The sequence below is a fragment of the Giraffa tippelskirchi genome, chromosome 9 (assembly GCF_054371585.1).
Source record: "Giraffa tippelskirchi isolate mGirTip1 chromosome 9, T2T-mGirTip1v1.2.pri, whole genome shotgun sequence".
NCBI lineage: Eukaryota > Metazoa > Chordata > Mammalia > Artiodactyla > Giraffidae > Giraffa > Giraffa tippelskirchi.
In genome coordinates this window covers 164,379,843-164,394,125 of record NC_137283.1, presented here as the reverse complement: position 1 = coordinate 164,394,125, position 14,283 = coordinate 164,379,843, and the positions used below count along the sequence as shown (strand labels likewise).

General features: G+C 52.3%; 1 protein-coding gene across 15 annotated transcripts in view; it reads right to left on the bottom strand.

Moving 5' to 3' along the window:
* The window catches only part of CCR6 (C-C motif chemokine receptor 6), a 29,940-nt gene that overhangs the window by 6,317 nt on the left and 9,340 nt on the right, over positions 1-14,283 (bottom strand). For 4 of the 15 annotated variants that reach the window (XR_014065172.1, XR_014065173.1, XM_081529272.1 and 1 more), the window contains exon 1: positions 9,289-9,415. The exons of 10 other annotated variants lie outside the window; for them this stretch is intronic. The gene's annotated coding sequence lies outside the window, so the exon portion shown is untranslated. Of the gene's footprint in view, positions 1-9,288; positions 9,416-14,283 lie in introns of those variants that run through there. One more of the 15 variants, XM_081529271.1, reaches the window with a different exon arrangement.

Genomic DNA, 14,283 nt, shown 5'->3' with positions numbered 1-14,283 from the left:
GAAGGGAACCGTCTTAGGAGTAACGGGGTTAAGATAAGCCGACCTAAATGCCTCTCCGGACCTGCCAGGACAGAGCCTGAGAGAAAGTCTCAGATGAGCCATCTGATTCCAATCACACAGCTACCTTCAGAATGAATGAATCCCCAAAATAAGATACATGACCAAGTTCAGCCTTCAACATGTAAAATTCATAATGTCAGGTACCCAGCAAAGTCTCTGGACCTCTGTAGACTGAATGCTTGCAGCTCCCCAGGGCTCACACGCTGAAGCCGAATCCCCAGGGTGATGGTGCGTGGAGATGAGAAGCCTCCGCCCCCGCCCCCAGGGGATCAGCCCCCTGATAAGAAGAGACACATCTAAGAGAGCCCACTTCCTCTCTGCTCACCATCCTGTGCGGACACCGTGAGAAGATGCAAACCAGGAAGCAGCCTTTCATCAGACCTGGATCTGCTGGGGCCCTGACCTTGGACTTCCCAACCCCTAGAACTGTGAGAAGTAAAATGTTTGTTGTTGAAGCCGGTAGGTCTGCAGTAATTTGTTACCGCAGCTCAAACTAAGGCACAAACCTTCAAAATGACAGGAAAGTGACCCGTGATCTATACAAAGAAACAGAAAAACGGCAGAGATGATGGAATTAGCAGAGAAAAGATGCTCCAGCAGCTACTATAAATACACTATACGTGTGTGTTACTCACTCGGTCGTGTCTGACTCTTTGCGACCCCACGGTCTGACCCTAGTATAAATAGAGTGAGGCTTCCTAGGTGGCACTAATGGTTAAGAACCCCCCTGCCAAAGCAGGAGACATCAGAGACATGATTTCTATCCCTGGGTCAGGAAGATACCCTGGAGGAGGGCATGGCAATCCGCTTCTGTGTTCTTCCCTGGAGAATCCCATGAACAGAGGAGCCTGGCGGGCTACAGCTCACAGGGCCACAAAGAGTCGGACACGACTGAAGCCTCTTAGCATGCACACACTATAAATGCACTGCTCATGATCAGGAAGGCAGAGGAAAGCATAGACATGAGGAGGAGTGCCATGAAAGATACAAAAAGACTAAAGAAAGATCCCGAAGATGAAATACGCAACGTGTAGAACGAGATTACACCGACTGGGTGACTTCCCGGCTGGTCCAGGGGTTACGACGCTGTGCCCCCACTGCAGGGGGCTCACATTCCATCCCTGGTCAGCGAACTAAGATCCGTAATGCCTCTTGGGTGCAGCAGGAAAAAAAAAAAATACACTGATGGGGATTAACATCAGACTGAACTCTGTTGACACGCACAAAGCAATTGTGATTCTATATCCCAGCAACATTTAGAAATTGAAATTGAAAAAAAAATTATAACAGCATCAGAAAACATGAAATCAAATATTAATGGATACATCCCCCAAAACTTATCCATACCCTGGAAACTATCAAACAATGCTGAGAGAAATTAAATAATCTAAATTAATGGAGATATATATGTATGATTAAACAATTCAACATTGCTAAAATGTCCATTCACTCCAAATTGATCTACAGAGACAAACAAATCCAAGTGAAAACGGTGGCAGGGGTGTTTGTAGAAATCGACAAGGTAAACTTAAAATGATGAAGAAACTCAAGGGATTTAAAATAGCCTAGACAACCTTGAAAGAGAGAACAAACCTGTAGGACTTACAATACCTGATCTCCAGACTTACTACGAAGTTACAGTAGTTATGACAGTGGAGTATGATAAAAGAATAGACCCATGAGGCAGCAGAACAGAAAACAGACTGAGTTTTAACTAAAGGACCAAGGAAATTCAGTAGGAAAAAGTCTGTTCAGTAAATAGAGCCAGAACAGCTGGATATTCTTGTATGAAAGTTGATCTGTACCCCTTATCTCATATCATAGGCAAAAAAAAAAAAAATTCAGCATAGGTTATAGATCTATACGTGAGAGCTAAAAGCACAGAACGCCTGGAAGAAAACATAGCAGAAAATTGTCATGCCCTTGGGAATGAAGGAGCTCTCTTATATAGACTGTTCAAGGCATGAGCTATTAGAGAATTGATAAATTGTAACTCATCAGAATTTAAGACTTCTGCTCTTTGAAAGACTTCAGAAAATGAACAAGACCATTGAATGGGGGAAAAAAATGTAAATTTATATCTCATCTCTGTAGCCAGCATCTTCAAACACTTACAACTCAAAGACAACTCAGAAGAATCAGGCGAAAGATTTTAAGTCGATTCGCCGAAGAAAACACATAGATGGCAAAAAAAGCAAAAAAAGCGTAAGGAAAGGCACACCATGTCCTTAATTATTAGGAAAATGCAAATTAAAACTGCAGTGAGAAGTCATTTCATGCTCACCAGACTGGCTGAAACCAAAAGGGCAAGCAACAATGTGGAAGAGGCAGCCATGCAGCGGGGCGCGACGCAGAGACCCGCTCTGAGAAAACAGGGCCAGGCCTCTCAGGCCACACACACACACTCACCACTCGAACCGCAGCTGACCCCTGCGTTCACCCAGGAGAATGAAAATGAAAGCCGTGCAGTCACAGGTTTATTCTTAACAGCCCAGGCTGGAAAGAGCCCCCGTGCCCATCAGCGGGCAACCAGATATGTAAATGGCGCCCCAGACACACACTGGGCCCCAGTCCACGGGCGACCAGGGGCCGCTGAGGCCCGCTCCGCATGCCCAGAGCGCCAGGGCATTTTCCTGGGCGAAGAACTTAAACGTGTATGACCGGGTTCTGCGTTGTTCCAATTATATGGAATTCTAGAAAAGGCCGAACCGGTGGAAGCCAAGTCAGTGACAGCCGTGGGTGGGGAATGGGGAGAAGGGATCGGCCGGAATGGCCAGGGGGCGCTTTCTGAGGTGCCTGAGATGCGCCCTGTCAGGATGATGGCCGCTGGCAAAGCCCCCTGAAGGCTGGGTCTCAGCCTGGGCGCATTTACTGCCATCATTTATGCCTCAAGCAGCTAATAAAAACAACCGCACATGGCTCCACATAAACGCTCTGGTGCTGCTGACAGGGGCCCACTGAGGACCGAGCGGGTTGTGGAAGGTCTGTGGGGAGGAAGGGCTAGAGGCAACCCCAGAAGGAGGAGGAGGGACAGATTGCAGGGTAGGGGTCCAGGTGCCCCGGGAGGGGCTGCGGCAGAGCAGCAGCGGAGACCCCGTGCTGCGAAGGGCCGTGCTGGGACCGGGGGTCCAGGGGGAGGCCAGACATGGGTCCTGGGTGGGGTGCCCTGGGGTGGGGCGCCCTGGGGTGGGGCGGGGTCAGTTCCTCGTCCCGTATGGAGATGAGGTGGGCAGCCCAGCTGAAATGCGGCCAGGGAAGACCCAGCGCACTGGGCCCAGCTAGACCCCCACTTAGGGAAACTATTTTTTAACGGCACTGTGATAGGTAATAATGCTATCTATTATTATTAACAATGATAATAGTCCGTTCAATCAATGATTGTGAAATGTCTACTGACGCTGAGCATGCAAGGATCCATCAAACATAAGCTCCAGCTTCAAGAAGCTGTCAGGTGAGCAAATCATTATGAAACTGGGCAACACTAGCTGTAATAGTGGCGTGGGCAGGACGACAAGGGGTTTCCTCTCAGCGAAGAGAAGGCTCAGGTCGGGAGCGGCTTCGTCGTGAGTCTCAGTAGAGGGTCTGGGCCAGACCTTCAGTCCATACTGGGGGACACGCCCAGAAGAGATCTTAGAAGCTGGGCCGAATTGTGTCTATTCCCGAGTGAGTGAGTGAAGTGCATATTCAGTTGCTCAGTCATGCCCGACTCTGCGACCCCACGGGCTGTAGCCCTCCAGGCCCCTCCGGCCGTGGGATTCTCCAGGAAAGAATACTGCAGTGGGTTGCCAGGCCCTCCTCCAGGGGATCTTCCCGACCCAGGGATGGAACCTGCATCTCCTGCATTGGCAGGGGGTTCGTTACACTGCACCACCCAGGAAACCTTGAGACATTAATTTCCTTCGATTGACTTTTTTCTGATTAAAATGGCAGAATACACCACAATAACCCACACCTGTAAATTCCATGTTTTTAAGGGATAGTGTTATACACCTGCTGGGAATAAGCATTATTCAATGTGGGTGATGATGGGTGCATCACTCTTGTGGTTAAGCTCAGTGTTCCTGAAAACACTGCGTTTGAGTCCTCCTGTGCACCAGGCACGAGCGGCACCTGGAAGCGGATCGGCCTGCCCCAGACCACCATCCTCATCACAAAAATCATGCCAACTCTTTGAAGGAACCGTGTTGGTGACAGATTGGCATCAGCGTCACCACACGGGCAAAGAGCCTTTCTTTCCCCTCACATAAATGACCTCAGATCTTGACCAGCAACAGTCAGCTTTTTGAAGAAGGACTCTGTTCTTTCTAACAGAAGGACTTTCTGTTGTTTTTATGAAAATTGGTAAAAAACATTAAGACTTTTAAAAGGAGACATATCTGTACCTTCTTTAATGAACAGAGAAGAAAATAGACATGAGGAAATTTGTCATGACCACAATAGGAAAGTAAAATAATGCTCAACAAGTGTTAAAAGTAACTGATGCTCAATTCTTAGGCCAAATCGTTGTAAGGTTTAAAACGAGGTGCCTGATAGTGTCGTCGAGTCTACAGCGGTCAGACTCACAGAGTCATTTAGAGTTGCCCTGTGGGAGACACGGCCGGCCGGAAGCAAGGGAAGCCAAGCGGCCGTGGTGGTGAAGAGAGACCCCGTGTGTCAGAGCAGGGTGCTCCTCTGCAAAGACAGAGGCCAGGGAGGGGTGAGGTCACTGACAACCTGCAAGGTGGCCATTTGAGAGGGTCTAGCCTTACACCTCCCTGCAAAGGGTAAGAAGGTGGCCATCGAGTAGAGATGGCACCCAAAGAACTGACCGAATGCCAGGAAGATTATTGGAACAGTTTGGCAAGCATGGCACGAGCTGCTTTGGGGCCAGCAAACAAACCCCAGGTCAGGCGCAGTGGTCAGTGCTTACGGAGCATGAGGCGCGTGCGAGCCGGGTCAGGCCTGCCAAATTGGAGTCTCTGGTGGTGTGCTCTCTGGAGAAGAAAGGGTTAGAGCGGGTGCCCCTCTCCTCTCCAGCTGGAGGCCGTGAGGGCAGGACAGGCTGGAACCTTGCTAGGGCCTTTGCAAGCGGAGGGTCTGACTGAGGAGCTCTGAGGCAGACAGCCCCCTGTGCCCTGGACATTTCACCACCAGGAAGCCTGGAGCCGGGGCTGCTGGAGCCCCGTCCATGCGAAGGTGTGGGGCGGGGGGAAAGGCAGCTTCCAGCGGGCAGTGAGCGGGAAAGACGCGGGCGCCCAGAGGACGGTGTTTTCACGTGTCCTGCTCACGGCGGGAGCCCGTGCTCGCCTATCTTTTGAGCCATCAGTGCAGTTGGGCGTTAGATGCGCTCTGGAGCCTGCGCAGAGCGCCAGTGACCACTCGCCCCCGCTTCACAGAGCTTCCGGGACTCACAAACGTTTGTATGAGCGCTGTGGCTTCGTCGGGGAGTCCACCTCTAACCTGCCTCCTCCTTCTGGAATGTCTGCATCATCGTTTATCCCCAAGGGCTCCTCAGAGCTTGCGTCACCCTTTGGAAAAAGCCAACGGAGAGGAGTCCTTCCTTCCCTGCTTCCTCCCTCCCTCCCTCCCTTCCAAGACAAGTATAAACGTCAGGCCCGCACGCCGCCCAGCCAGCGGCTTGGAGCTCTGTCCAGTGCTGGGAGGCCGTCACCAAGGCAAGGGGGTCCTCCCCTTCGGTCCCAGCTGGTCTCCACGCCAGGCTCCAGCGAGGAGCAGATGCACCCTCAGAAACTGCAGGAAGGGGAAGGCGAACAGGCCCTGCCCCAACCCCGGCGGAGTCTCTTCTCATCGCGGACACACAGGACTCGTGTTTCTCAAAGTCAGGCCTTCGAATGGCTTCTCTTCCTTTTGCAGAGGCACACAGTGATAAGCTGAACCTTTGCAAGACTTTTGCACTGCAGGTTTGAGGCCATAAGTGACAGGTAGACATGCCATGGAGCCTTGGTGAGTGAGCCTCTACCCTCAGCTGTCACATTGCAATGACTTGAGGAAACCTCAGTGCTACTTAATTAGACCAATGTTTTTAATGCAGTGTTCACAATGCTAATTACATTTCATCACAATTAAGCAACGTGGCTGCCTTGGAACATTGTCGTTAGGTGCCATGTGCTAAAGAAGGTACCTCAGCAACTAGCAGCTAACTGACCACCTCGTTCAAGAATGCAAAGAACACCTCACGGGATGTGTCCTCGGATCAGAAGGGTTATGGAGAGGGCCGTGGCCCTTCCCCCGGCCCAGCTGCCCTCAAGCCCACCAGAGGCCACCCCCGCCACCCTCCGGGGCCTCCATTCCACAGAGGCCTCTTCTAGGGACTCTGAGGGCTTCGGAAGCCTCCTGGTCACAGGCAGAGGACAAGGACGGGAAACGGCTCAGGTCCTCAGCAGGCAGGATCTTCTCTGGGACCAGGTGACCAAGGACAGGCTCGCAGGGAGACAGATTAGTGGTCTGCTCTCCGCTGGGGCCAGAATTGGGTGGGGGCAAAGGGAAGCAGGATACTGGAGAAGGGAGGAGGGGAGGGGAAAGGGAAGGGGAGGAGGGGAGGAGGGGAGGAGGGGAGGAGGGGAGGAGGGGAGGAGGGGAGGAGGGGAGGAGGGGAGGGGGAGGAGGGGAGGGGGAGGAGGAGAGGGGGAGGAGGGGAGGGGGAGGAGGGGAGGGGGAGGAGGGGAGGGGGAGGGGAGGAGGGGAGGGGAGGGGGAGGAGGGGAGGAGGGGAGGGGAGGGCAGTAGAGGGGAGGGGGAGGAGAGAAGGAGGGGAGGGAAGAGGGGAGGGGGGAGGGGAGGGCAGTAGAGGGGAGGGGGAGGAGAGAAGGAGGGGAGGGGAGAGGGGACGGGAGGAGGGGAGGAGGGGAGGGGAGGGCAGTAGAGGGGAGGGGGGAGGAGAGGAGTAGAGGGGGGTGAAGAGGTGAGAGGGGAGGGGAGGAGGGGAGGAGGGGAGGGGGAGGGGAAAGGGGGAGGAGGGGAGGGGAGGGCAGTAGAGGGGGGGAGGAGAGGAGTAGAGGGGGGTGAGGAGGTGAGAGGGGAGGGGAGGGGAGAGGGGAAGGGGTGAGAGGGGAGGAGGTGAGAGGGGAGGGGAGGAGGGGAGGAGGGGAGGAGGGGGGAGGAGGAGAGGGGGAGGGGAGGAGGGGAGGAGGAGGGGAGAGGGAGGGGAGGGGAGGGGAGGGGGGGAGGAGGTGGGAGGAGGAGAGGGGAGGACTGGGGAGGGGAGGGGGAGGGGAGGGGAAGGAGGGGGGAGGGGAGGGGAGCGGAGGTGGCTGGAAAGCAGAAGGGGTGGGCAGCAGGCCGCCCTCAGCCTTTGGTCCCTTTGGCCAAGGGCAGACTCTACCCATGAAAATTAAATATGCAGAAACATTAACAACATTTATCAAAGTATTATCAGCATGGAAAACTTAAAGTTTTGATTTAAACAAATTAAACAAGTTTAACAGTTTGCTAAAATTAAAGTAGAAGGTTTTCAATCTGTGCTTATTTTCATCAATAGTGATGGCCCCCAAGACAAGGAACGAGAACAAAAGGTATATGTGTGTGTACGTGTGTACATGGTGAGTATGCGCATGCACATGCATACATGTGGGTACATAAATGTGCACGCGTGTATGAATGTTCCATTGCATGTATAGGCGTGTGTATGTGTGTTATGTATTACATGTATGTGTGTGTGATGTGTGTGTGTATATGCTGTGTGCACACATACAGGCATATGTGTGTATGTAGGCCTGTGTATATGCATGTGTATGTTTGTTGAGTATTGGAGGGTGGATGTGCATGCTTTGAGTTCTAACTACACAATGGGCTTTGGGATCACTGCTTTACGTCTACTACCTTGCTAAGTCTCTCAAAATCCCTTTCAGATGACTTATATCCACTTTGCAGGCTTTCCTCGTGGCTCAGTGGTAAAGAATCCGCCTGCGAGAGTGGGAGCCACAGGTTCACTCTCTGGACAGGGAAGATGCCCTGGAGAAGGGAATGGTAATGCACTCCAGTATGCTTCCCTGGAGAATTCCATGGACAGAGGAGCCTGGGAGGCTATAGTTCACGGGGTCCCAAAGAGTCAGACGTGACTTAGCGACTAAACAATAGCATACCCACTTTACAAATGGGAAGACTGCAGTTCATTCTAATTCACCTTGTCTCCAGCAGGTCTTACTGAAGGACTATACAATTCCTACAAGATCTTAAATAATATGTTTATTTTAAAACATTATGGATATCTGAGTCTTACATACTACGGAGGTAGGCATTCAATACCATGTCACTGCTGTCTTAATTCATTTGAGTCACAGGCACATAGCGTTTTATCCTTTTTTAGATGAATGTCAGTGGAGCTGAAAGTTTAGTCTGGCTTCCTTCTGCTTTTGCATAAGCATGGTTAAGAAAGAAGCCAGAAGGTTTTTTCCAGTGAGTTGAATATTGAATAGGTTTGTATTTTTTTTCCTTCTGGTTCCTTTTGCTTCTTCAAAAGCTCATTTTACCTTTTCTTTTTCATTTACAGTAATTAATGTTATACCTCTTATCATTTCAAGAACCAGTGACTAATTCAGACTTGGCATTTGTTTCTTTCCAGTGCTGATCACTACAATATCTGTTTTCTGCAACTACTTGGGCTTTGGAGGGAATCTGTTGAGACTGTCTTAAAGACTACCGTGCATCCTTTTGTAGTCATGAGATGCTAACTCCCTAGTCAGTGTGGCATTTTCAGCCATTATCAGAGCTTTCCCTGTGTTGTGCTGAGTCTCATAAAAATTTCCACCCCATCAATTTGTCTTAAATGACTACTTGACAAGCTCCTTCCCAATCAACCTCCAACTATTCAAGACCTTCACTCCTACTTTGTCATAAATCACCTTCTTCATCACCTCCAAAACGTTTTTAGCTCAGGTTTGGCTTTCCAAACTCTTTGTGGCCTTATTTAAGTAAAGAACTGCATTTCTCTCCAGACCGATGCCCCACAGATACCACGTTATGAGGCAATGAACAAACTGCCCAAGCTCTAGTGCGAGACAATTAGAATGAAATCATTTACTGTACATTTAGGGGGAAATCGAGCTTCCTGAGAACACAGCACCATTCCTCAAACCACAAGGACACTGCGCGTGTGAAAGTGAGCACGCTTTATGAAGTGTAAACACAGACAGCACGCCAGCACCCTGGAATCCTTCAGAGGCAAGCAGGTCCATGTCTAACATTCCTCAGATGCAAGGGTCAGAGAAGAAAAGGGGCTTAGCAGGCTCACCTCCAAAAGGCCGTGGTCCAGAGCGCACGGTTCAGCTACACGGCCCTCAAGACACGCCAGGCGTGGGCGTCCCCACTGTGACCTGTTGCCAGATGCACTTTCTAATGGTCATTAAGAAAAAAGCAGTGAGGGACCAGGATTAACCAGAAGCAAATTGCTGAATTACCACTTCCTATGTAAAAGGAACGCCTATTTGCCCAAATACAGATGGTTAACCATCTATATCCTGTAGGTTATAAAATGATCATATGACTCCCTGGAGCCGGCAGTAGAGCTGATGAGAAGGGAAGGGCCTGGGTGGGGTTACCCCTGCAAGAACGACTCTGAGCGGCCTTTCAAGGTGTGGCAATGACTCTGTGCTCAAACGCTCCTTCTCCGGGCCAGCGACCTCTGGGAGCAAGGCAGCATCGTGGGCTGCCTAGAAAGACGTACGAGTGTTTAGAAAAGGCCATTGAGCACTGTGGACGGAGCCTCTGGAGCCCCCCCTCCCCAGGTTCATCTGAAAGCTGTGCACCACAGCCAGGTATGACCCTCCGCAGCCTGCAGTCCCTCTTCTGCACAGTAAAGACTGCAACAGGCACGCACCCCCAGAGGGTCACAGGGGCAGCAGGCCCGGTTCACGTGACTGGCAGATAGGACAGCGCCTGCAGTGGGGTAGTGAACGAGTGAGTCGCTCAGTCGTGTCCGACTCTTTGCAACCCCACGGACTGCAGCCCACCAGGCTCCTCTGTCCATGGGATTCTCCAGGGAAGAGTACTGGAGTGGGTTGCCATTTCCAACTCCAGGGGATCTTCCCAACCCCAGGTCCCGATTGAACCCAGGCCTCCCGCATTGCAGGCAGACGCTTTACCCTGTGAGCCACCCGGGAAGCCCAGGAGTGAAGCAAGTGCTCAATAAACATGAGTTTGGGGAGGATAAAAACCCAGGCGGCTCAGTGGTGAAGAAGCACCTACAACACAGGAGACGGGGGTTCAGTCCCTGGGTAGGGACGATCCCCTGGAGAAGGGAATGGCAACCCACTCCAGTATTCTTGCCTGGAGAATCCCATGGACATGGGAGCCTGGCAGGCCACAGTCCATGGGTTTGCAAAGAATCAGACACGACTGAGCAACTAACACACACACAGCAGTGTATTCTCTGGGATCAAAAACATCCTGTGTAGTGACGGATGCTAGCTAGACTTATCGTCCATTTCACAATATATGTAAATATCAGATCACTGTGTCATGCACCTGAAACTAATACAACGTTAGATGTCAATTATCTCTCAACTTAAAAAAACACAAGACCCTAAACAGCAGAACACGGGATCATTAGGAGATGGCAGGTGACAAGCCTCCCGAGTGCCCTGTCACCGGACGTAGGGATGGATGTGAGCCAGAGCATGTCGATGAGCCACCAGCGGAGCTCATTTTTCCGTATAGGTGGCTTTAAGAAATCAGCAAAAACGTTAAAGAAAAGATATTCTAGAATCACAGAAGTGTTCACCATCATGTAGTGTGTTGTTATGATCCAAGTCTCAGGAAATAGTTTCATAAAAAGATGGATAGCAAAGTTCTACCATTGTTGTTCAGTAGCTAAGTCACGTCCACCTCTTTGCGACCCCAGGGACTGCAGCAGGCCTGGCCTCCCTGGTCTTTGCAGGGTTTTGCAGCACAGATCAACAGAAAACAAGACTGAGTGGACTGACGCGCTCCCTCCCTCCGAGCCCGTCCCCTCCTCTCTCGTGCTGAGCCGACCAAGCTGCCCACGCACAGCCCTCCTCCCTCGGCTGGGTGCTGACCGAGCATTGGTCAGGGTCTCTCCTTTCTGTAGACCCCAGAGCCCGCTCGTCCCCAGGCCTCGGCCGCCCTGCAGCATGGCCCCGGCCCCCTCTCTGCTCCTCCTGGGAATTGTCGGAGCAGAGCGGGACCCTCTGCCTGGACCTCGCAGGCTAATTCCCTGCCCAGTTTCTGCTCATCCCTGCCTCCCCCCAACCTACAGAAGAGCCTTTCTCCTTCTGACTGAGAGGCTGGACGAGCTCGCGGTCCTGGGACCCTACCGTCCCAAAGTCCTCTTCCCTCCCTCACGACAATCCTTTGGAAGGACACCCTCTCCAGGTCCTGACTTGTCTTGCTCTGCTGGGTCTTACGGTTCTCCACTGACAGGGGTGTCCTGCCCGCTCCTCTGAAAAGAACCCTCCCCGTGACATCCTGCGTGGTCCCTGACCTGGACGACTGACGCCCGGAGGGAGAGGAGGGGACTGTGTCCTTCCCGCCCCTCCATCGCATCCCTGCTCCTCACCCCACCGCCACCACCGCCTCCTCTGGGACCCTGCTCCCACGGGCGGAGGCTGCTGGAAGGGCTGCCCGCCAAGCCAGGCTCCTCGCTGAGGTCAAGAGTCAGGTCACCTCCGGATCTGGGGACACAGGTGTCACACACCCTCTAACCCACCGGTTCCCTCTGACGTTCCCTTCGGTAGTCTTATTTAGCGAACAGGTGAGAAGGTATGCCCTTCTGTGGCTCAGCATCATCCCAGGCCCAGCCTGCCTAAAACAGGATAAATAGATTTGACTTTGCTGAGGACCAGGAAGCGCAGCGAGTGGAATTCAGCACGCTGAGGCGGCCCCGGGAGGCCGAGGGGTCTGGAGCGCCTTCCCTTCCTGGAGCACAGGTGCTGGGCCGCCCGTCGGGGGAGCCCAGGGCAGGAGAGGCCGCTCGCGCGCGCCTTCTCTGTGCCCACGTGGGAGCCAGTCTGCAGCGGGTCTGGCCCTGGTCTCTGACGGGCTCCAGCCCCAGACGGTGGCCTTCACCACCCTCGAGGCTGCGAGGCTGCTCCTGGGTGGGACTCCAGTGTCCTCTGCCCCCAAATTCCTTCTGCTTCAAAGTAAAGTCCAAATTATACGCCATCCTTGAGAAGCTCAGACCCATTTGTTTCTTCTCTCTAGAAGAGTCCGCATGTGGGGACTGTCCTGGTGGTCCAGCAGTTAAGAATCTGCCTTGCAGTGCAGGGGACACTGAGTCCATCCCTGATCGGGAAGCTGAGATTCCACGTGCTCCAGGGCGACTAAGCCGTGAGCCACAGCTAAGGGCCACCCCACAGCTAGAGTCTCTGAATCACAACGCGAGACCCCACTCGAGGCAACGAAGCCATGGTGCAGCCAAAGAAATACATTCTTTCTTTAAAAAAGGAAAAACTTCCCACACTAAAAATCCCGTGAGCTCTCGACATTACTTCAGTAAGATGCTGCTGCTCATTTGCATGACGTGGTGATGGACGTAAAGAGCAAGAGGTCCACCTCGGGTCGTGCATTTTATGTAAACAGCTTCCAGTCTGAAAGCCTGCCAGCAAATGTGAAGAGTTCATCCAGGACAAAGCCCAGGGACCGTTTGGTAAATTAACTTCACAGCCACGTGGGGAGAGCTTTGCCCTTTGAGGTGAGACTGTGGTGAGGCTCACGTGAGGCCCGGGGACCCTCCTGCTAACTGGTGGGCTCACCCCTGGGCCGTGGAGAGGCGGCTCCTCCAGGGCAGGGTCTGCGGAACCAGAAAGAAGGGAGTCCCAGCCCCGCAGGCCCCACGGAGAAGACAAGAATTTAAAAGGGAAAAGAGGAACTTGGGAAATGCACGTAGGTTATGAACAAACACGCGTGCACACGGCTATATTTAACGTAGATAACCAGGACCTACTGCTCAGAACAGGGAACTCTGCTCAGTATTATGTAACAACCTCAGTGGGAAGCGACCCTGAAACATAAGAGGCCCAGGTACATATATAAACCGAATCACCCTGCTCTGCTGTGCTGGGCTGAGTCGCTCAGTCGTGTCCGACTCTTTGCGACCCCGTGGACTGTACCCCGCCAGGCTCCTCTGTCCATGGGATTCTCCAGGCAGGAATACTGGAGTGGATTGCCATGCCCTCCTCCAGGGGATCTTCCCAACCCAGGGGTCAAACCCAGGGAGCGAACGCAGGTCTCCGCATTGCAGGCGGGTTCTTTCCTTCTGAGCCACCGGGTACTATGCCGTACACCTGAAACTAACACAACGCTGAAGGCGACTACGTGTGTGAAAGTGTCCGTCTCTCGGTCGCGTCCAACTCTTTGTGAGCCCGTGGACTGTGGTCCGCCAGGCTCCTCTGTCCATGGGATTCTCCAGGCAAGAATACTGGAGTGGGTCACCATTCCTTTTTCCAGGGGACCTTCCCAACTAAGCGACTGAACCCAAGGCTCCCACACTGGGGACAGAATCTTTACCACCTCACCACCAGGGCGACTGTTCTCCAATAGAAAGTAAGACTCTGCAGAAAGGAAATATAGGAACTTGGGGAAATGTGCACGGACTATGAACAAACACACTTTTCATTATCAAAGTTAAAATAACTTGGGGCAACAATTTTGTAAAGAAAGTTCTTCAGTCACATGGACTTCCTCACCACTGATAACTGCGTGTCCCTCTAAGGGATGACAAGGGTTTCATATATTTTCAACTTTGTGGGTGATTTCCAAAGATGTGTGACACACAGGTGACCAGTGTCTGCTGACGGGCAGGTGGCCCATGAAGCAGATGATTTCAGTGTCTCGGGGGACCCTGGGTCTCCCTGGTGAATGATCAGTTCCGAATCTGACATTCACTGTGCGGGCCCAGCAGGGGGTGGTCTGTAGCGTCTCTGAGGGACGCACTCAAATCTGGTTTTGGTGTCCAGAGTGCTGGGCTCGCAGAGACTTGGCAACTGCACCCAGCTGACTGAGCTACACTTCATGAGACGTCCCCTCGGTGTGCTGAATGGTCTTCGGAGACGGCCAGGGTCAATGCTTCTACTGCTAAAACGAGACTGCGCGCTGTTTACAAGAGCCAGGACATGGAAGCAACCTAGATGACCATCAGCAGAGGAATGGATAACAAAGCTGTGGAACATATACACAATGGAATATTACTCAGCTATTAAAAAGAATGCATTTGAATCAGTTCTAATGAGGTGGATGAAACTGGAACCTATTAGAGAGAGTGAAGTAAATC